The 23315-nt window shown below is 39.8% G+C and overlaps 1 non-coding gene across 1 annotated transcript; it reads left to right on the top strand.

Annotated features, from left to right (window-relative positions):
* Positions 1–301: 301 nt before the first annotated feature.
* On the top strand, positions 302–409 carry LOC112708538 (small nucleolar RNA R71). Its single transcript, XR_003156392.1, has one exon. It is a non-coding gene; the product is annotated as a small nucleolar RNA R71 (small nucleolar RNA).
* The last annotated feature ends 22906 nt before the right edge of the window (positions 410–23315 follow it).

Below are 23315 nucleotides of genomic sequence, written 5' to 3'. Positions count from 1 at the left end.
CTTGCATTCCAGATAGACTTTGAGAAATCATATTGACTTGCTGAGTCAATATTTTGTTTTGAGCCAGTATGGCATTCAGAGTATCATTCTCAAGAACTCCTTTCTTCTGATTCATCCCATTGTTCACAGGATTCCTTAAGGAAGTGTACATGAATTGGTTATTTGCTACCATTTCAATGAGTTCTTGAGCTTCTGCAGGCGTCTTCTTCAGATGAAGAGATCCTCCAGTAGAGTTATCCAATGACATCTTGGACAGTTCAGACAGACCATCATAGAAGATACCTATGATGCTCCATTCAGAAAGCATGTCAGAAGGACACTTTCTGATCAATTGTTTGTATCTTTCCCAAGCTTCATAGAGGGATTCACCTTCCTTCTGTCTGAAGGTTTGGACTTCCACTCTAAGCTTACTCAATTTTTGAGGTGGAAAGAACTTTGCCAAGAAGGCATTGACTAGCTTTTCCCAAGAGTTCAGGCTTTCTTTAGGTTGTGAGTCCAACCATATCCTAGCTCTGTCTCTTACAGCAAAAGGGAATAGCATAAGTCTGTAGACCTCAGGGTCAACCCCATTGGTCTTGACAGTGTCACAGATTTGCAAGAATTCAGCTAAAAACTTATGAGGATCTTCCAATGGAAATCCATGAAACTTGCAATTCTGTTGCATTAGAGAAACTAATTGAGGCTTAAGCTCAAAGTTGTTTGCTCCAATGGCAGGGATAGAGATGCTTCTCCCATAGAAGTCGGGAGTAGGTGCAGTAAAGTCACCCAGCACCTTCCTTGCATTGTTGGCATTGTTGTTGTTTTCGGCTGCCATGTCTTCTTCTTTGAAGAATTCTGCTAGGTCCTCTACAGAGAGTTGTGCCTTAGCTTCTCTTAGCTTTCACTTCAAGGTCCTTTCAGGTTCAGGGTCAGCCTTAACAAGAATGCTTTTGTCTTTGCTCCTGCTCATATGAAAGAGAAGAGAACAAGAAAATATGGAATCCTCTATGTCACAGTATAGAGATTCCTTGAGGTGTCAGAGGAATAGAAAAATAGAAGGAAGAGGTAGAAGAATTTGAACTTAGAAAGATAGAGTTCGAATTGTACATGTTAGTCCATAAATAGAAGGATGTGAGAAGAGTGGAAGAAATAAATTAAAAAGATTTAAAAAAAAACATTTTGAAAATTGATTGATGATTTTCGAAAACTAAGAGTGGGAAAGAAATTAAGTAATTTTTGAAAAAGATTTTGAAATTAGAAATCAAGAAGATATGATTGAAAACTTATTTTGAAAAAGATGTGATTAAAAAGATATGATTGAAAAGATATAGTTTTAAAAAGATATGATTGAGAAGATATGATTTGGAAAACAATTAAAAAAAAGATTTGATTTTTAAAATTAATGACTTGGCTAACAAGAAAAGATATGATTCAAACATTAAACCTTTCTCAACAGAAAAGGCAACATACTTGAGATGTTGAATCAAATCATTAATTGTTAGCAAATATTTTTGAAAATGGAAAGAAATTGATTTTGAAAATATATGATTTGAAAAAGATTTGATTTTGAAAAATTTTGAAAACTTGAAAAAAAATTTGAATTAAAAACAAAATCTTCCCTCTTGTGCTATCCTGGCGTTAAACGCCCAGAATGGTATCCATTCTGGCGTTTAACGCCCAAAATGCTACCCTTTTGGGCATTAAACGCCCAGCCAGGTGCCCTGGCTAGTGTTTAAATGCCAGTTTTCCTTCTTCACTGCGTGTTTTGAACGCCCAGCTTTTTTCTGTGTAATTCCTCTGCTGTATGTTCTGAATCTTCAATTCTCTGCCTTATTTACTTGAAAAGACACAAATTAAAATTTTTTTTGGATTTTTAATGATGAGGAAAAATCAAAATGCAACTAAAATCAAATAAACAATGCATGCAAGACACCAAACTTAGAAGTTTGTATACTACTGACACTAACAAATTGAGAATGCATATGAGAAACAACAAAACACACAAAACAAGAGAATTTAAAGATCAGAGCAAGTAAATCATCAAGAACAACTTGAAGATCAATAAAGACACATGATAAATGCAAGAAGAACAGAAACATGCAATTGACACCAAACTTAAAATGAGACACTAGACTCAAATAAGAAATATTTTTGGTTTTTATGATTTTGTAATTTTTTTGGTTTTTTCGAAAATTTTGTGGAAAAAGAAGATAAAGAGGATCAAAACTTTTAATAAGAATTCCAGGAATCATGCAGTGTTAGTCTAAAGCTTCAGTCTAAAGGAATTAGACATGGCTAGCCAAGCTTCAGCAGGACATTGCATTCAAGAGCTAAATTGATGAAGATCAATTAGCTTTGGTGATGATAAGAACATCACCTTGAAACACTAGAATTCATTCTTAAAAATTCTGAAAAATACCTAATCTAAGCAACAAGATGAACCGTCAGTTGTCCAAACTCAAACAATCCCCGGCAACGGCGCCAAAAACTTGGTGCACGAAATTGTGATCATCAATGGTGCCATCCACATGGTACGCTCAGTTGCAATCTCAACTCTTTGTCACAACTTCGCACAACTAACTAGCAAGTGCACTGGGTCGTCCAAGTAATAAACCTTACGCGAGTAAGGGTCGATCCCACGGAGATTGTTGGTATGAAGCAAGCTATGGTCATCTTGTAAATCTCAATTAGGCGGACTCAAATGGTTATGGAGGATAACATAAAACGTAAAATAAGGATAGAGATACTTATGTAATTCATTGGTGAGAATTTCAGATAAGCGTATGGAGATGCTTTGTCCCTTCCGTCTCTCTGCTTTCCTACTGTCTTCATCCAATCCTTCTTACTCCTTTCCATGGCAAGCTGTATGTAAGGTTTCACCGTTGTCAATGGCTACCTCCCATCCTCTCAGTGAAAATGTTCAACGCGCTCTGTCACAGCACGGCTATTCAGCTGTCGGTTCTCGATCATGTCGGAATAGAATCCAGTGATTCTTTTGCGTCTGTCACTAACGCCCCACAATTGCGAGTTTGAAGCTCGTCACAGTCATTCAATCCTTGAATCCTACTCAGAATACCACAGACAAGGTTTAGACCTTCCGGATTCTCTTGAATGCCGCCATCAATTCTAGCTTATACCATGAAGATTCCGATTAAGAAATCCAAGAGATAAACATTCAAGCCTTGTTTGCTTGTAGAACGGAAGTGGTTGTCAGGCACGCTTTAATAAGTGAGAATGATGATGAGCGTCACATAATCATCACATTCATCATGTTCTTGGGTGCGAATGAATATCTTAGAACAAGAATAAGTTGAATTGAATAGAAGAACAATAGTAATTGCATTAATACTCGAGGTACAGCAGAGCTCCACACCTTAATCTATGGTGTGTAAAAACTCTACCGTTGAAAATACATAAGAACAAGGTCTAGGCATGGCCGAATGGCCAGCCTCCCAAAGAGGGTTCAATCATAAAAACATGATCAAAATATTCAAGTGATCAAAAGAGGTCTAATACAATAGCAAAAGGTCCTACTTATAGAGAACTAGTAGCTAGGGTTTACAGAAATGAGTAAATGACATAAAAATCCACTTTCGGGCCCACTTGGTGTGTGCTTGGGCTGAGCATTGAAGAATTTTCGTGTAGAGACTCTTGTTGGAGTTAAACGCCAGCTTTTGGGCCAGTTTGGGCGTTTAACTCCCATTCTTGTGCCAGTTCCGGCGTTTTACGCCAGAATTCTTGAGCTGACTTAGAACGCCTGTTTGGGCCATCAAATCTCGGAAAACGTTTGGACTATTATACATTGATGGAAAGCCCAGGATGGCTACTTTCCAACGCAGTTGAGAGCGTGCCAATTGGGCTTTTGTAGCTCCAGAAAATCTACTTTGAGTGCAGGGAGGTCAGAATCCAACAGCATCTGCAGTTCTTTTCAGCCTCTGAATCAGATTTTTGCTCAGGTCCCTCAATTTCAGCCAGAAAATACCTAAAATCACAGAAAAACACACAAACTCATAGTAAAGTCCAGAAAAGTGAATTTTAACTAAAAGCTAATAAAAATATAATAAAAACTAACTAAAACATACTAAAAACAATGCCAAAAAGCGTACAAATTATCCGCTCATCATTGTCCGAGTTGCTTCTATATTGCCTGAATTTGTTGTTGGGTTAGTAACCCGTTTTCTTTTGTTTGTAGGATTAGTTGGCCATGTCATCTCACAAAAATATTATCGAGGCGTCCTCTAAGGTTCCTGAGGGGATGTCCGATTGGTTGGACTCCCTTGTGTTGCTATGTGTATCTCTAGCTAATGCGGAGTTCTGTGCGGAGCTTAGAAAACACCATCAGATATGTAGTAGTGAGAATCAATAATGAAACTATGAGTTGGTAGCACCCGATTCTGATGACAGGGTCTGCTTTCCTGTTCCGACCCAGGGGGGAGCGTCCTTTCTTTTATGCATATGATTTCTTCTTTAGCCAGATGGATATTACCCTTCCTTTTACTTCCTTTGAGACCAACCTATTGTGGTCTTGTAACGTGGCCCCATCTCAGCTTCATCCGAATTCTTGGGGTTTTATTAAGATTTTTCAGCTGGTTTGCCATGAATTCGGTGTTAATCCCTCTTTAGCCCTTTTTCTGTATTTGTTTGTGTTGACCAAGCCTGGAACTACCAAAAAGAAAGCTTCTTGGATTTCTTTTAGGTTGGCTTAGGGACATAAGGTCTTTTCCATGTATGATGAGTCTTTTCGAGACTTTAAGAATTACTTTTTCAAGATCCGAGCTGTTGAAGGAGCTCGTCCTTTCTTCTTGGATGAGAATGGCGAGCCTCATTTTCCTTTAGAATGGCAGAGGAATGTAGTTGTATCTAGGTATACCTGGGAGATGTTAGACGAGGTTGAGCAAGCCTTTGTTGCTGCTTTGGAGGATATTTGGGGGGAACCTCCCCATCTTGAGATCAAGAAATTTCTGAGGGATCCATCCTTGATCCGTACCGTGCTGGGTATTTTATAAACTGTGTCCCCATTTGTTTTGTTTTCTGCTTCTTTTCTGGCTTTGTAAGTTGTTGTATTTTTCTTATTTTTCAGAGATGTCAAAGAATAATGACTTGCTGAAGGCCTTTAAGAAGGTGAGGAAGGCTACTGCGGCTTAGAACATCCCGGCCAAGGTCGTTGGAGAAGGGTCCTCCCAGGTTTTGTCAAAGCCATCTGTCCCGAGCTCTGTTGGGCCGAGGAGGATGATCCCGACTCCCCGGGTTCGTTTGGTCGATCCATCACAGACTTCAGTTGGTACCTCCTCTCCTTCTGCCGCTCCTCCTCCAAAAAGACCTCGGACTGTCGAGCCGTTTAATCTTGGTGCTCCCGACTTTGATGTTGTTGGGTTTGTAGATCAACAGATTGCTCCCTATGGTGTCATGCCTACTAACGATGTATCCATTCTTCGTCATTTAGACTTCATTACTCGGAGTGGTATTACACTGGCACATATGGGAGCGGCTTGATACCGGACTGCTCAAGATCTTCCTATCCATGCTACCAAGGCTTTTATGGAGGAGGCAAAATCGGAGTTTAACTGGATTAAGGGTTTGAAGGAGGAGCTCGAGATGAAAGTGGCCGAGTTAGAAAAGGAGCTAAAGGGGGAAAAGGCTCGGGCTGTTGGTCTGGCGGCTGTTGTGCAACTGGCCGAGGATACGGTGTTAAAACATAAGGATAGCTATGTTACTACTTATAGAGAGATGATGGAGCTCTGGGGTAGCTTGGAATCTGTCTGGGCAATTACGCCGAACTTCAGAGTCATCTTGTAGGCAGTGTTACTGCTGCTTATGAAAATCTGAAGGAGCAAGTTCGAGTTCTTGCACCAGATCTCGACCTTTCCCTTTTTAGTCTGGACAATATTGTCAGGAATGGTAAGATTGTCCCTGACGATCCTGATGATGATGATGATCATCATCATCCTTCACTGCCCGCTACCAAGACTTCTGTTGTGCCGACTTCCACTGCTAAGATTAATCATACAGAGGGGGAACCGGATTGCCAAATTTTGAACCGGGATGATGGGACGGTGGATGCGGTGCCTCTTCAGACTCGTCTTCCTTCACCCCGAGTTGATGCTGCTGAGAAGCCTTCTAATGTTAACTGAGTTTTCTTCTTGTTCGTTGAAGATAGCCCGGCTTGTGGAATTTTGAACTCTTTATTTTGTAAATGATGTTTTGCTGACTGTTGACACTTCTTTTGGTTTCTTGTTTAGCAACTTTATTTTGAAAAACAAAGTAGTTTCCGAGCTTTTGGGGCTGATTTTGGTGGCCTCTGAAGCTTGCTATTATCATAACTAATAGTTTTTATATCATGCCTGCTTGCACTCGTCTTGGTACCTTTGTAGGCTTTGAGAGTGTTGGGAATTTGTCTGACATGATCGGCTTGATTCCTTTGCCTGACGCTGCTTCCAATAGTTTGAACTTTGTTCAGGTCTTCATTAGGAATTATAATGCTGAGATTGCCGATTCTTCAACTCGGTTTAGTCTGAGTTGTTTGTTTGTAATTCTCTTTTTTGGACCTCATTTTGGTCTCTTTCAAGGATTACTTTTATAACTTGTGTACTTTGGGCCGACTTCGTCATGTCGGGTCCTGTCGAGTTACTTGGTAATCCTTTTTCTTGGACCTTGTTCAGGTCTCTTTCAGGGATTACCTTTGTAACTTATCTTTTGGGCTGACTTCGCCATGTCGAGTCCTGTCGAGTTACTTGGTAATCCTCTTTCTTGGACCTTGTTCAGGTCTCTTTCAGGGATTACCTTTGTAACTTATCTTTTGGGCCGACTTTGTCATGTCGTGTCTTGTCGAATTACTTGGTAATCCTCTTTCTTGGACCTTGTTCAGGTCTCTTTCAGGAATTACCTTTGTAACTTTTTTGTAGGAGTCCGACTTCGTCGTGTCGGGCTCTTCTAAGTTATAGTAATCCTCTTTTATAGGGTTGGCCAGACCTTTTTCCATGGCTTTACTTATAACTTGGGTTGCTGTGGCTGGTCCGACTTCTTTGTGCCGGCCAGTCTTCAAGTTATTTTATAGCAATCCATTTTATTAGGACCTCGTCAGGTCCTTTCTATGGATCACTTTCTATAACTTGCATTATTCTATTTTCATCTTTGCCAATTTTGTAGAGTTTGGGTTTTAACCCTCGTTTGGTCGACCTTTTAATGAATTTGGTTTTCATCTTTGGTCTTTATCGTGATCGCGCAGTGAATTTAGTTTTCACTTTCTGTCGATCTGTAGCTTTATAATCGGGCGATGAATGTTTCGGAATAATGCGACTTGAGCGTTTATAGAAAATCTGAACAAATTTTATTAAAAGAGAATGCAAATATACATGGGGGGTTAATTTCCTAAGTCGGGTGATTTGTAAGTCTTGGCTTGGCGCCTCGTTAAAAAACCTTTTTCAGGAAAAAGAGTGCGCCTTGTCCAAGGTCTTTTATCATCCCTAGCTATAGTACCTTCTTAGGTTGCAGGCGTGCCATGACCTAGGAAGCTCTCGCCCATCGAGTTCGGAAAGCCTGTAGTAGCCCTTTCCCAGCACTTCTATGACTCGGTAGGGTCCTTTCTAGTTTGCTGCCAGCTTTCCTTCTCCAGGTCGAGTTGTTCCGATGTCGTTTCGGATTAGGATGAGGTCGTCCTCAGCAAAGGCCCGCTGTATTACCTTTTGGTTGTATCTAGGTTCTGCCTCGATCCATTTTGTGAAGTAGTCTATTCCTACTATGAGGAATTTGACTTGTCCTGATCCTTGAGGAAAAGGTTCGAGAAGATCGAGTCCCCATTTTGCAAATGGCCAAGGTCAGGTCACGCTGATGAGTTCCTTTGGCGAGGCGGTGTGAAAGTTGGCATGTTTCTGACATGGTGAACATGTCCTTACAAATTCTATGGCTTCTTTTTGTAGAGTTGGCCAATAAAATCCTGCTTGAAGTACTTTTTTGGCGAGTGCCTGCGCTCCGAGATGATTGCCACAGATGCCACTATGTACTTCTTCTAGGACTTTCTTTGTGTTGGAAGTCGGCACACATTTTAGCAGTAGTATTGACATCCCCCTTTTGTAAAGAGTATTATTTATGATAGTATAATATTGTGCCTCCCGTTTCAACCTCTTTGCCTCTTTTTCCTCTGTGGGGAGTGCTTCTGTTTTGAGGTAGTTAATTATGGGAGTCATCCATCCCTAATCGCGACCTGTTATGGCTAGGACTTTTTCTTCTTCCTAGATTGATGGATTCTGTAGAATTTCTTGGATGAGGCTTCTATTGTTGCCCCCTGGTTTGGTGCTGGCTAGTTTTGAGAGTGCGTCGGCTCGGGCATTCTGTTCTCGGGGTATGTGACGAATCTCATATCCTCCGAGTTGTCTGAGTTGTTCTCCGGTTTTGTCCAAGTACTTTTTCATGATGGGGTCTTTGGCTTGGTAGCTTCCTCCTATTTGTGAAGTAACTACCTGCGAGTCGTTGAAGATGATAAGCTTATGAGCTCCAATTTTCCTGGCTAGTTTCAAACCAGCTACTAGTGCCTCATATTCCGCTTGATTGTTTGAGGCAGGGAACCCAAATTTGAGGGAGAGATTGATTTGGATTCCCTGGTTGCTTTCAATTATCACGCCTGCGCCGCTTCCAATTTTATTTGAGAAACCGTCCACGTAGAGATTCCATTCTGTGGGGATTTCCGGTGTGTCTGTAAACTCTGCAATGAAGTCAGCCAGGTGTTGTGATTTGATGGCTGTCCGAGCTTCGTATTGAAGATCAAATTTGGATAACTCGACTGCCCATTGTAAGATTCTTCCTGCCAGGTCTATTTTCTGTAAGATCCCTTTTATGGGCTGGTTGGTCCAAACTCTAATGGTGTGAGCCCAGAAGTATGGGTGAAGTCGTCGTAATGTTAGTATGAGAGCATAAGCGAACTTTTCTATTTTCTGGTAGTTCAGTTCGGATCCTTGTAATGCCTTGCTAATAAAGTATATGGGTTGTTACCCGCTGTCGTCTTCTCGTACCAGTGCTAAGGCTACTGCCCGATTTCCTACCGCGAGGTACAATATGAGTGGTTCTCCTTCCCGTGGCCAAGTTAGTATAGGCGGCTGTCCCAAGAATCTTTTGAAGTCTTGAAAGGCTTGCTCGCATTCTGCTATCCATTCAAACTCCTTTCCCTTCCTTAGAGTGGCGTAGAAAGGGAGAGATCTTATTGCTGATCCAGCCAGGAATCTGGACAAGGCTGCCAACCTCCCGTTGAGTTGTTGTACCTCTTTGACACAAGTCGGACTTTTCATGTCGAGTATGGCCCGGCATTTATCCGGGTTTGCCTCAATTCCTCTGTGTGATCATAAAACCCAAGAATTTACCAGCTTCTACTACAAAGGTGCATTTTGCGAGATTGAGTCGCATGCCATGTCGTCTTATAGTGTCGAATACTTGGGTCAGGTCGGATAATGACATCTCTTCATTTTGTGTCTTTACTAGCATGTCGTCCACTTAAACTTCCATGATTTTTCTGATGTGATCCAAAAAAACCTTGTTCATTAATATTTGGTAAGTGGCTCCCGCATTTTTAAGATCGAAGGGCATCAAAATGTAGCAGTAATTTGCCTTTGGGGTTAAGAATGAGGTTTTTCTTGGTCGGGTGGGTACATTGGGATTTGGTTATATCCCGGGTATGCGTCCATAAAGGAGAGGTATTTATATCCGGAGGAGGCATCTACCAGTGCGTCAATGCTTGGGAGTGGATAAGGATCTTTTAGCATGCTTTGTTGAGATCGGTATAGTCAGTGCACATTCGCCACTTCCCGTTTGATTTTTTTACCAATACGACGTTAGCAAGCCACAGTGGGTATTTGACTTCTCTTATGAAACCTGCCTCCAGCAGAGCTCGTACCTATTTTTCCACAGCTTGAGAGCGTTCTGGTCCTAGCTTTCTACGCCTCTGTTGTACCGGCCGAGATCCTGGGTAGACTGCTAGTTTGTGGCACATTAGCTTGGGATCTATGCCTGGCATGTCTGCGGCCTTCCATGCAAAGAGGTCGACGTTGTCTCGTAGAAACTGTATGAGTGATTTTTTTATGTCTCCTTTCAGGAGTGTGCCAATATTGGTTGTTTGGTCTGAGGTATCCCCGATCTGGATTTTCTCTATTTCACCTTCAGGTTGTGGGCGGAGCTCTTCCCGCCTCTGAACTCCACCAAGCTCTATTGTGTGGAATTCTTCTCCTCTGCCTCTGAGGCTTAGACTTTCGTTGTAACAGCGGCGCGCCATCTTCTGATCTGCTTTTATCGTAGCTATCCCTCCTGCAGTTGGGAACTTCATGCATAGATGTGGAGTCGAGACTATTGTACCGAGCTGATTTAACGTTGTCCGACCTATTAGGGCATTGTAGGCTGAACTTACGTCAACTACAATGTAATCTATTTTGAGTGTTCTTGACAGACTTCCTTTTCCGAAAGTTGTGTGGAGCGAGATGTATCCCATCAGTTGAACCGGGGTATCTTCTAGTCCAAACAGGCTGTCCGAATATGCTCTGAGTTCTTTTTCTTCCAAGCCGAGTTTGTTGAAGGCGGTTTCAAATAAGATATCGGCGGAGCTCCCCTGGTCTATCAACGTGCGGTGAAGATTTGCGTTTGCCAGTATATCCCGAGGAGTACACCTAAAGACGAGCCGTAATGGCCTCATCTTCGGCAGGCTCCTCTGATTTTTTTTAACGTTGTGCTGACCCTTGTTCTTAAAATGACGCTATCCCGAGGAGGACACCTAAAGGCGAGCCGTAATGGCCTCATCTTTGGCAGGGTCCTATTTATACACTTTTCTATTTTGGATCTAAGAATTTTGAGTGGGCTTTTTGATTTGGTGAAGAAGTGAATTAAGTTGGATTTTTGAGTGAAATTCAACCCATGTTGCTCCCAGGAGGTTGCTCTACTCTTGTGGAGGGCAGAGCAGGGAAGCCTTGCACGTGGATCCAACTAGCGTGCCAAATTTGGGAGGGGCATCAGGATGCTGCCCTGCCCTTGTGGAGGGCAGGGCAGTGTTGTCATGGTGCGTCCAAACTTCCCTGCCCGTGCGTCCAAGCTGCGCGCACCCAAGCTCCTGGCCGTGCCAAATTGTGCGTTCCATGCACCAAGGAATGCTGCTCTGCCCTCCTCAAGGGCAGGGCAGCGTAAGCTTTCCTTGTTCTTGGGTGAGGTCCGAAGTTCGAAACCTGGCTGAATGCTTGCTGAGCTTTTTCTTCTTGGCACATGATTCACGCTTAAGGCTTGGCTTCCTAGAGATCTTGTGTTCGAAACTTGGTGGTAGCCTTTTAGCCAAGTGTGGCTCATTTTCCTTTATTGTTGCGCCACTCCCTTCCCTTTATGTGCTTGGGTTCGAAACCCATGGGTGGCACTTGGAGAACAATTTCCTTGAATTTTTCCATGAGGAGCCCGAAATTGCTCTTGAGGAGGGCAGGGCAGAATTTTTCCTTCCCTTGTTTCTTGGCCTAGCATTGTGCTCCGCCCTCAAGGAGGGCAGGGCAGTGAAGTCTTGAATGCTTGGTTCATTGTTGTGCTCCCTTGGAGGGCAGTGTGCTCTTGTGGAGGGCAGTGTGGCTTTCTCCCTTCCATGCGCTACACTCTTTTCTTCCTTGGGCCAGGCTTTCTTAAGCCACGCTTCATTCTTTTCTTCTTTTCTTCACCTACAATTAATCAAAACAACCAATCAAAGTATCACTAAATTCACATGGTTTATAAATCAATTAAAATTCAATTAAATTTAGCTTAAACCTCATGATTTAGCATCAATTAAATGGTGGTTGTTTGATTCAAATAAAACATGCAATTCCACTCTAAATTGCTTACTTATGGTGCAAGAAAGTGCATAAAAATTAGTGAAACAAGTGAAATTAGCTTGAGAAATGGGTATATGATGACTTGTCATCACAACACCAAACTTAAATCTTGCTTGTCCCCAAGCAAGCATCAAAATTAAGAGGAAATGAAATGAAAAAAAATGAAAAGCATACATATCCTTATTAGGCATATAGTAGAACTTGGTTCATGGAGTTTCTATGCAGACAATGATAACTCAGTTATTGTTTGCTGTTACATAATATACACTTTTCCTCAAAGGCTTACTAAACTTGCTGTTGTAAGGTTTACTTTTTACTTGCTCCCTTGCTAACTTTTCTTTTCTTATTTTGCTTAACAAGCTTATTATTCTTTGAAGGCTTGGTGTCAAATGTTGCAGTAGCCTTTGGCTTTATTTTTTTCTCAACATTTCCTCACCACAGACACATGGCTCACTATTTCCTCCTAGGATCATTGATGCCTAGCACCTCTTTGGATAACTAAATGTTCTGTAGCTAGGTTGCTCTTTTTTGTGGACTTTCAATTGGCCATCCCAAATCAGTTGATCTAAGTGGCCAGGTTTTGAAATACCCCTTAGAATTTACTTGTCCAAGCATATCCTAGTACAAGAACACCACAGGCATGTGTCCTAGGGTCCAAGTTATTGGTGCCCAGCCTTTATTTTTTGTTTTTCTTGCCACATTGGCTTTTTCTTCTTCCTTTTCTTTATGTTTTATTTTTGTTCTCAAGGGATTTTTTTTCTTTACTGATAGGAACCTTTATGACAGCAAGCTAGCTCACACTTTAATGAAAATAACATTATGCAGCAATTATTTCATGAGTTATGCATTTAATCAAACACATATACCACCATTAACTTCCATTCCAACTTATGCAACATTGGATATTTACTTTCTAATTCAAATATTTCTCTTTTATTCAAGCATATGGGAAACAAAACAAAATTTAAAGCTAAGTGATGAATGACAAGCATCTATGCAAATTATTCTTAACAAACAATTCCACTTGCAACCAGATAAACACTTTAGCAAGATATATAAGGGTTCCTAGATTCAAAACAATTCATAGCAGCAAGGATTAAGTTTAGATACAACCTTTGAAGTTGCAGCCCTTTGATCCTTCCTTCTGTTGTGTTCTCTTTGAGTCAAGATGCACAATATCTTCTATGTTTGACTAATGTCTTTGGTGTGTGAACACCAAACTTAGTTCCTTGCCACTATTTTTCATGCATCAACTTAACCATATGTGAAACCTTGTGTCCTTGCTAAAGGTTATGGAATTAAAACTAGAAAGCAGTTAAGTAGTTGAATAATCTGTTTGATTGCTTGGAGCTAGTATTGTGCAGGAAGTGAGAATGTGCTTTTTAAATGAGATTTTGGTGGAACACCAAACTTAGAATCCTTCATTCTCCCTTAAATTGTTTTGGTGTGCAACACCAAACTTAACTCCTTGCAATGCATACCAATTATTCAACATTTTTATTGAAAAAGCTATGAAAAGAAAACTACCTCAGGTTGACATCCTCCATTCTTTGATCATGGAGGCTAAAAATCATAGTGCCTCAGCTTTTCACCTCTTACTGTGAACTTCCTTCCGGTCTCCTCTTTGATGATCTCTAGGTGTTCAAGTGAAAGGACCTGGTTAACAGTGTAGTATTCAGACGCTTGTGGAGACACGTTCATTGATTGGGTGTTTAACATCACTTTTTAGTTTGTTTTTAGTATGTTTTAGTTAGTTTTTAGTATATTTTTATTAGTTTTTAGTTAAAATTCACTTTTCTGGACTTTACTATGAGTTTGTGTGTTTTTCTGTGATTTCAGGTATTTTCTGGCTAAAATTGAGGGACTTGAGCAAAAATCTGATTCAGAGACTAAAAAGGACTGTAGATGCTGTTGGATTCTGACCTCCCTGCACTCGAAGTGGATTTTCTGGAGCTACAGAAGCCCAATTGGCGCGCTCTCAACGGCGTTGGAAAGTAGACATCCTGGGCTTTCCAGCAATATATAATAGTCCATACTTTGCCCAAGATTTGATGGCCCAAACCGGCATTCCAAATGAGCTCAAAACTGCCCGGCGTTAAACGCCGGAACTGGCACAAGAATGGGAGTTAAACGCCCAAACTGGCACCAAAGCTGGCGTTTAACTCCAAGAAGAGTCTCTACACGAAAATGATTCAATGCTCAGCCCAAGCACACACCAAGTGGGCCCGGAAGTAGATTTTTATGTCATTTACTCATTTCTGTAAACCCTAGGCTACTAGTTCTCTATAAGTAGGACCTTTTACTATTGTATTTTTATCTTTTGATCACTTGAATCTTTTGATCATTCTAGATCTCTAGATCATCTGGGTAGCTATCTTTATGCTATCTTAGATCATTGGGAGGCTGGCCTCTCGGCCATGCCTAGACCTTGTTCTTATGTATTTTCAACGGTGGAGTTTCTACACACCATAGATTAAGGTGTGGAGCTCTGCTGTACCTCGAGTATTAATGCAATTACTATTGTTCTTCTATTCAATTCCGCTTTTTCTTGTTCTAAGATATCACTTGTTCTTCAACTTGATGAATGTGATGATCCGTGACACTCATCATCATTCTCACCTATGAACGTGTGACTGTCAATCACCTCCGTTCTACCTTAGATTGGGTGGATATCTCTTGGATTCTTTAACCGGAATCTTCATGGTATAAGCTAGAATTGATGGCGGCATTCAAGAGAATCCGGAAGGTCTAAACTTTGTCTGTGGTATTCTGAGTAGGATTCAATGATTGAATGACTGTGACGAGCTTCAAACTCCTGAAGGCTGGGCGTTAGTGACAGACGCAAAAGAATCACTGGATTCTATTCCAACCTGATTGAGAACCGACAGATGAATAGCCGTGCCGTGACAGGGTGCGTTGAACATTTTCACTGAGAGGATGGGAGGTAGCCACTAACAACGGTGAAACCCTTGCATACAGCTTGCCATGGAAAGGAGTAAGAAGGATTGGATGAAGACGGTAGGAAAGCAGAGAGACGGAAGGGACCAAGCATCTTCATACGCTTATCTGAAATTCCCACCAATGAATTACATAAGTATCTCCATCTTTATCTTTATGTTTTATTCATCATTCATAACCATTTGAGTTTGCCTGACTAAGATTTACAAGGTGACCATAGCTTGCTTCATACCAACAATCTCTGTGGGATCGACCCTTACTCGCGTAAGGTTTATTACTTGGACGACTCAGAGTAAGTAATTGATGTATAAATCCACTTCTGGGGCCCACTTGGTGTATGCTTGGGCTGAGCTTGATCTATCCACGAGCTGAGGCTTTTCTTGGAGTTGAACTCCAAGTTATAACGTGTTTTGGGCGTTCAACTCCGGATCATGACGTGTTTCTGGCGTTTAACTCCAGACAGCAGCATGTACTTGGCGTTCAACGCCAAGCTACGTCATCAATTTCCGAATAAAGTATGGACTATTATATATTTCTGGAAAGCTCTAGATGTCTACTTTCCAACGCCGTTAGAAGCGCGCCATTTGGAGTTCTGTAGCTCCAGAAAATCCATTTTGAGTGCAGGGAGGTCAGATTCCAACAGCATCAGCAGTCCTTTTGTCAGCCATTTTCAGAGTTTTGCTCAAGTCCCTCAATTTCAGCCAGAAATTACCTGAAATCATAGAAAAACACACAAACTCATAGTAAAGTCCAGAAATGTGAATTTAACATAAAAACTAATGAAAACATCCCTAAAAGTAGCTTGAACTTACTAAAAACTACCTAAAAACAATGCCAAAAAGTGTATAAATTATCCGCTCATCACAACACCAAACTTAAATTGTTGCTTGTCCCCAAGCAACTGAAAATCAATTAGGATAAAAAGAAGAGAATATACTATAAATTTCAAAATATCAATGAATATTAATTATAATTAGATGAGCGGGACTTGTAGCTTTTTGCTTCTGAACAGTTTCCGCATCTCACTTTTTCCTTTGAAGTTTAGAATGATTGGCTTCTCTAGGAACTTAGAATGTCAGATAGTGTTATTGACTTTCCTAGTTAAGCATGTTGATTCTTGAACACAGCTACTTATGAGTCTTGGCCGTGGCCCTAAGCACTTTGTTTTCCAGTATTACCACCGGATACACAAATGCCACAGACACATGACTGGGTGAACCTTTTCAGATTGTGACTCAGCTTTGCTAGAGTCCCCAGTTAGAGGTGTCCAGAACTCTTAAGCACACTCTTTTTTTGCTTTGGATCACGACTTTAACCACTCAGTCTCAAGCTTTTCACTTGGACCTTCATGACACAAGCACATGGTTAGGGACAGCTTGATTTAGCCGCTTAGGCCTGGATTTTATTTCCTTGGGCCCTCCTATCCATTGATGCTCAAAGCCTTGGATCCTTTTTACCCTTGTCTTTTGGTTTTAAGGGCTATTGGCTTTTTCTGCTTGCTTTTTTTTCTTTTTCTTTCTATTTTTTTCGCCATTTTTTTCTCTTTGCAAGCTTTTCTTTTTTTTCACTACTTTTTCTTGCTTCAAGAATCAATTTTATGATTTTTCAGATTATCAATAACATTTCTCTTTGTTCATCATTCTTTCAAGAGCCAACAATTTTAACATTCATAAACAACAAGATCAAAAATATGAACTGTTCAAGCATTCATTCAGAAAACAAAAAGTATTGTCACCACATCAATATAATTAAACTAAATTCAAGGATAATTTCGAAATTCATGTACTTCTTGTTCTTTTGAATTAAAACATTTTTTATTTAAGAAAGGTGAAGGATTTATAGAATTTATTCAAAGCTTTAAGACATAGTTACTACATCCTAATGATCATGAAGTAGAGACACAAAACATAGATAGACATGAAAGATAAAAATCGAAAAAGCAGAGAAAATAAGAACAAGGAATGAGTCTACCTGAGTGAGGGTGGCGCCTTCTTGAAGGTCTAATGGTGCTTTTTGAGCTCCTTTATGTCTCTTCCTTGCTTCTGTTGCATGATCCCTAGTGATTTTGGTGTTCCTACCCTTAGTTGCTTCCAACAATTATATGGAGGAACATGTATCCCCTGAGGTATCTCAGGGATTTCTTGATGAGGGAATTTCTCATGCTCTCTTGATGTGCAGTCAAATGCTCTTCTACTGAGTTATGGACCCTTGAGATGAATATCTCCATCTCTCATGACTTGGAGGTGGAAGATTTTTGTCTTTTTCCTTATTCCTGCTCATATAGGGAAGAAGAGAACAAGAAAAGAAAGAGGAATCCTCTATGTCACAGTATAGAGATTCCTTTATGTTAGTAGAAGAAGAAAGGGAAGAAGAGTGAAGAAGAATGGGTAAGGATAGAGGTGGTGATTTGAGATGAAGAGAAGTGAAGAGAAGTGTTAGTAAATAAATAAATAAATAGAAGAAGAGGAGCGATAGAAAATTTTCGAAAATAATTTTGAAAAAGTGGTTAGTGATTTTCGAAAATTAAAGTTAATATATAATTAAAATTAAAATTTAAAACAATTAAAAAGAATTTTTGAAAAAGAGATGAGATATTTTCGAAAATCAGAGAGGGATAGGTAGTTAGTTGGTTTTGAAAAAGATAAGTAACAAACAAAATGTCAAATAGTTAGTTGAAAAAGATATTAAAATCAAATTTGAAAAGATAAGAAGATAAGAAGTTAGATAAGATATTTTGAAATCAAATTTTTTGAAAAAGATATGATATAAAAGATAAGATAAAAAGATATAATTAAAAAGATAAAAAAGATATTTTGAAAAAGATTTGATTTTAAAATTAAAATTAATTACTTGACTAACAAGAAACTAAAAGATAAAATTCTAGAATTTAAAGATTGAACCTTTCTTAACAAGAAAGTAACAAACTTCAAATTTTTGAATCAATCACATTACTTGTTAGCTAATTTTCGAAAATATGATGTAAAAGATAAGAAAAAGATTTTGAAAAATATTTTAAAAAAAATTTCGAAAATTAATAAGAAAAAAGGAAAAGATTTAATTTTTGAAAAAGTTTTGAAAAGATAAGATTTTTAAAATTGAAAATTTGACTTGACTTGTAAGAAACAACTAATTTTTTAAAATTTTTGACTAAGTCAACTCAAATTTTCGAAAATTATGAGATAAAAAAGGAAAAGATATTTTTTTATTTTTGAATTTTTTATGATGAGAGAGAAAAACACAAAAATGACCCAAAACATGAAAATTTTGGATCAAAACACAAGATGCATGCAAGAACACTATGAATGTCAAGATGAACACCAAGAACACTTTGAAGATCATGATGAACATCAAAAACATAATTTTGAAAAATTTTTGATGCAAAGAAAACATGCAAGACACCAAACTTAGAAATCTTTAATGCATGGACTCTAACAAACGAAAAATGCATATGAAAAACAACAAACAACACAAAACAAGAAATCATCAAGATCAAACAAGAAGACTTGTCAAGAACAACTTGAAGATCATGAAGAACACTATGAATGCATGGAATTTCGAAAAATGCAAGAAAAATTTTTAAAGCATGCAATTGACACCAAACTTAAAAATTGACTCAAGACTCAAACAGGAACACAAAATATTTTTGATTTTTATGATTTTATTAATTTTTTTTGGATTTTTATTAATTTTTTCGAAAATAAAGTTTCGAAAAACGAAAAAGAAAAGAAAAATTTTGAAAAAGATTTTTGAAAAAATTTTTGAAAAGAAAATTACCTAATCTGAGCAACAAGATGAACCGTCAGTTGTCCATACTCGAACAATCCCCGGCAACGGCGCCAAAAACTTGATGGACGAAATTGTGATCAACAATAATGGCTCTTTGGCATGTGCATAAAAACATTAACTCAACACTTTCTTTCCACAATCTTGTTCAACTAACCAGCAAGTGTACTGGGTCGTCCAAGTAATAAACCTTACGTGAGTAAGGGTCGATCCCACAGAGATTGTTGGTATGAAGCAAGCTATGGTCATCTTGTAAATCTCAGTTTAGTGGATTCATAGGGTCAAATGTAATTGGATTAGATATTTAAAAGATAAATAAAATAAAAAGGGATAGAAATACTTATGTAAATCAATAGTGGGAATTTCAGATAGGTGTGTGGAGATGCTAGAATCCTTTCGAATCTCTACTTTCTTATTGCTTTCATCCAATCCTTCTTACTCCTTTCCATGGCAAGCTGTATGTAGGGCATCACCATCATCAATGGCTACTTTTAATCCTCTCAGGAAAATGGTCCTATGCGCTGTCACTGCACGGCTAATCGTCTGGAGGAATCACCCTTGTTGATAGCTGCATCCCATCCTCTCAGTGAAAATGGTCCAAATGCTCTGTCACAGCACGGCTAATCATTTGTCGGTTCTCAATCAGGTTGGAGTAGAATCCATTGATTCTTTTGCGTTTGTCATCACGCCCAGCCTTCAGGAGTTTGAAGCTCGTCACAGTCATTCAATACCGGAATCCTACTTGGAATACCACAGACAAGGTTAGACTTTCCGGATTCCCGATATCCTACTCGGAATACCACAGACAAGGTTAGACTTTCTGGATCCCCATGAATGCCACCATCTATCTAGCTTATACCACGAAGATTCTGTTGGGGAATCTAAGAGATATGCGCCCGGCCTAGAGTAGAACGGAAGTGGTTGTCAATCACGCGCGTTCATAGGTGAGAATGATGATGAGTGTCACGGATCATCACATTCATCAAGTTGAAGTGCAACGTATATCTTGGAATAAGAATAAAAGAGAATTGAATAGAAAGTAATAGCAATTGTATTGAAACTTGAGGTATAGCAGAGCTCCACACCCTTAATCTATGGTGTGCAGAAACTCCACCGTTGAAAATACATAAGTGAAAGGTTCAGGCATGGCCGAATGGCCAGCCCCCATGAAGGTGATCAAAAGACCGAATGGTCAAAAGATTACAAAGTCAAAAGATTAAACTGTCAAAAGATGTCTAATACAATAGTAACTTATCCTATTTATACTAGACTAGCTACTAGGGTTTACATGAGTAAGTAATTGATGTATAAATCCACTTCTGGGGCCCACTTGGTGTATGCTTGGGCTGAGCTTGATCTATCCACGAGCTGAGGCTTTTCTTGGAGTTGAACTCTAAGTTATAACGTGTTTTGGGCGTTCAACTCCGGATCATGACGTGTTTCTGGCGTTTAACTCCAGACAGCAGCATGTACTTGGCGTTCAATGCCAAGTTACGTCATCAATTTCCGAATAAAGTATGAACTATTATATATTGCTGGAAAGCTCTGAATGTCTACTTTCCAACGCCGTTAAAAGCGCGCCATTTGGAGTTCTGTAGCTCCAGAAAATCTATTTCGAGTGCAAGGAGGTCAGATTCCAACAGCATCAGCAGTCCTTTTGTCAGCCATTTTCAGAGTTTTGCTCAAGTCCCTCAATTTTAGCCAGAAATTACCTGAAATCACAGAAAAACACACAAACTCATAGTAAAGTCCAGAAATGTGAATTTAACATAAAAATTAATGAAAACATCCCTAAAAGTAGCTTGAACTTACTAAAAACTACCTAAAAACAATGCCAAAAAGCGTATAAATTATCCGCTCATCGGAGCCGTAATGGCCTCATCTTCGGTAGGCTCCTTCGGTTTTTTTTTTTTTAACGTTGTGCTGACCCTTTTTCTTAAAATGATGCTATCTCGAGAAGGACACCTAAAGGCGAGCCGTAATGGCCTCATCTTCGGTAGGCTCCTCCGATTTTTTTTAGTTTTTTTTTTTAACGTTGTGCTGACCCTTGTTCTTTAAATGACGCTATCCAGAGGAGGACACCTAAAGGCGAGCCATAATGGCCTCATCTTTGGCCGGCTCCTCCGATTTTTTTTCCGGTTTTTTTTCATTTTTTTACGTTGTGCTGACCCTTGTTCTTTAAATGACGCTATCCAGAGGAGGACAACTAAACGTGCCGTAATGGCTCATCTTCGGCAGGCTCCTCCGATTTTTTTTTTTACGTTGTGCTGACCCTTGTTCTTTAAATGATGCTATCTAGAGGAGGACACCTAAAGGTGCCGTAATGGCCTCATCTTCGGCAGGCTCCTCCGACTTTTTTTTTAACGTTGTGCTGACCCTTGTTCTTAAAATGACGCTATCCCGAGGAGGACACCTAAAGGCGAGCCGTACTGGCCTCATCTTCGGCAGGCTCCTCCAATTTTTTTTTTTTATATTGTGTTGACCGGTTTTTTTCCTTTTTTTCCTTTTTTTATAACGTTGCGCTAACCGGATTTTTTTTTAACATTGTGCTGACCCATGTTCTTAAAATGACGCTATCCCGAGGAGGACACCTAAAGGCAAGCCGTAATGGCCTCATCTTCGGCAGGCTCCTCCGATTTTATTTTTTACGTTGTGCTGACCGGTTTTTTTCCTTTTTTTCCTTTTTTTTCGTAGTGCTGACTGGTTTTTTTTTTACATTGTGCTGACCCTTGTTCTTTAAATGACCCTATCCAGAGGAGGACACCTAAAGGCGAGCCGTAATGGCCTTATCTTTGGCAGGCTCCTCCGGTTTTTTTTTTTTTACATTGTGCTGACCATTTTTTTTAACGTTGTGCTGACCCTTGTTCTTAAAATGACGCTATCCCGAGGAGGACACCTAAAGGCGAGCCATAATGGCCTCATCTTCGGCAGTCTCCTCCGATTTTTTTCCGGTTTTTTTTACGTTGTGCTCACCGGTTTTTTTTCTTTTTTTCTTTTTTTTTGTTGTGCTTACCGGTTTTTTTTTAACGTTGTGCTGGCCCTTGTTCTTAAAATGACGCTATCCCAAGGAGGACACCTAAAGGCGAGCAGTAATGGCCTCATCTTCGGCAGACTCCTCCATTTTTTTCCTGTTTTTTTTACGTTGTGCTGACCCTTGTTTTTTAAATCACGCTATCCAGAGGAGGACACCTAAAGGCGCCGTAATAGCCGCATCTTCGGCAGGCTCCTTCGATTTTTTTTTTTACGTTGTGCTGACCCTTGTTCTTTAAATGACGCTATCCAGAGGGGGACACCTAAAGGCGCCGTAATGGCCTCATCTTCGGCAGGCTCCTCCGATTTTTTTTTAATGTTGTGCTGACCCTTGTTCTTAAAATGACGCTATCTTGAGGAGGACACCTAAAGGCGAGCCGTAATGGCCTCATCTTCGGCAGGCTCCTCCGATTTTTTTTTTTTTACATTGTGCTGACCGATTATTTTTTTCCTTTTTTTTCCTTTTTTTTAATTTTGTGCTAACCGAATTTTATTTTAACGTTGTGCTGACTCTTGTTCTTAAAATGACGCTATCCCGAGGAGGACACCTAAAAGCGAGCTGTAATGGCCTCATCTTCGGCAGGCTCCTCCGATTTTTTTTCCGTTTTTTTTTTAAGTTGTGCTGACTGGTTTTTTTCCTTTTTTTCTTTTTTTTACGTTATGCTCACCGTTTTTTTTTTTACGTTGTGCTGACCGGTTTTTTTCCTTTTTTTTCCTTTTTATTACTTTGTGCTGACCGGTTTTTTTTTAACGTTGTGCTGACCCATGTTCTTAAAATAACGCTATCCCGAGGAGGACACATAAATGCGAGCCGTAATGGCCTCATCTTCGGCTGGCTCCTCCGATTTTTTTTATGTTGTGCTAACCCTTGTTCTTTAAATGACGCTATCCAGAGGAGCACACCTAAAGGCGCCGTCGTGGCCTCATCTTCGGCAGGCTCCTCCAATTTTTTTTCCTTTTTTTTACATTGTGCTGACCATTTTTTTTAGGTTGTCCTGACCGGTTTTTTCCCTTTTTTTTACGTTGTGCTGACCGTTTTTTTCCTTTTTTTTCCTTTTTTTTTACGTTTTACGTTGTGCTGACCCTATTTTTTTTACGTTGTTATGACCTTTTTTTATGTTGTGATGACCATTTTTTTTTACGTTGTGGTGACCGGTTTTTTTTCCTTTTTTTAACATTGTGCTGACCGTTTTTTTTTTTTTTACGTTGTGCTGACCCTTGTTCTTTAAATGACGCTTTCCGTAGGAGGACACCTAAAGGGGAGCCATAATGGCCTCATCTTCGGCAGGCTCCTCCGATTTTTTTTTAACGTTGTGCTGACCCTTGTCCTTAAAATGACGCTATCCCAAGGGGGACACCTAAAGGCGCTGTAATGGCCTCATCTTCGGCAGGCTCCTCCGATGATTGTATTTCAGGCTGAACACAATATTCTTATGCATCCATTTCAGATGTTAGGCGTAGCTGGTGTATTCGGCGGCTCCCTATTCAGTGCAATGCACGGTTCCTTGGTAACTTCTAGTTTGATTAGGGAAACCACAGAAAATGAATCTACTAATGAAGGTTACAGATTCGGTCAAGAGGAAGAAGCCTATAATATTGTGGCTGCTCATGGTTATTTTGGACGATTGATCTTCCAATATGCTAGTTTCAACAATTCTCGTTCTTTACATTTCTTCCTAGCTGCTTGGCCTGTAGTAGGTATCTGGTTTACCGCATTAGGTATTAGCACTATGGCTTTCAATTTAAAAG

This window comes from Arachis hypogaea, chromosome 8 (assembly GCF_003086295.3).
Source record: "Arachis hypogaea cultivar Tifrunner chromosome 8, arahy.Tifrunner.gnm2.J5K5, whole genome shotgun sequence".
Taxonomy (NCBI): Eukaryota; Viridiplantae; Streptophyta; class Magnoliopsida; order Fabales; family Fabaceae; genus Arachis; species Arachis hypogaea.
This window is presented reverse-complemented; position numbering and strand designations above follow the sequence as displayed.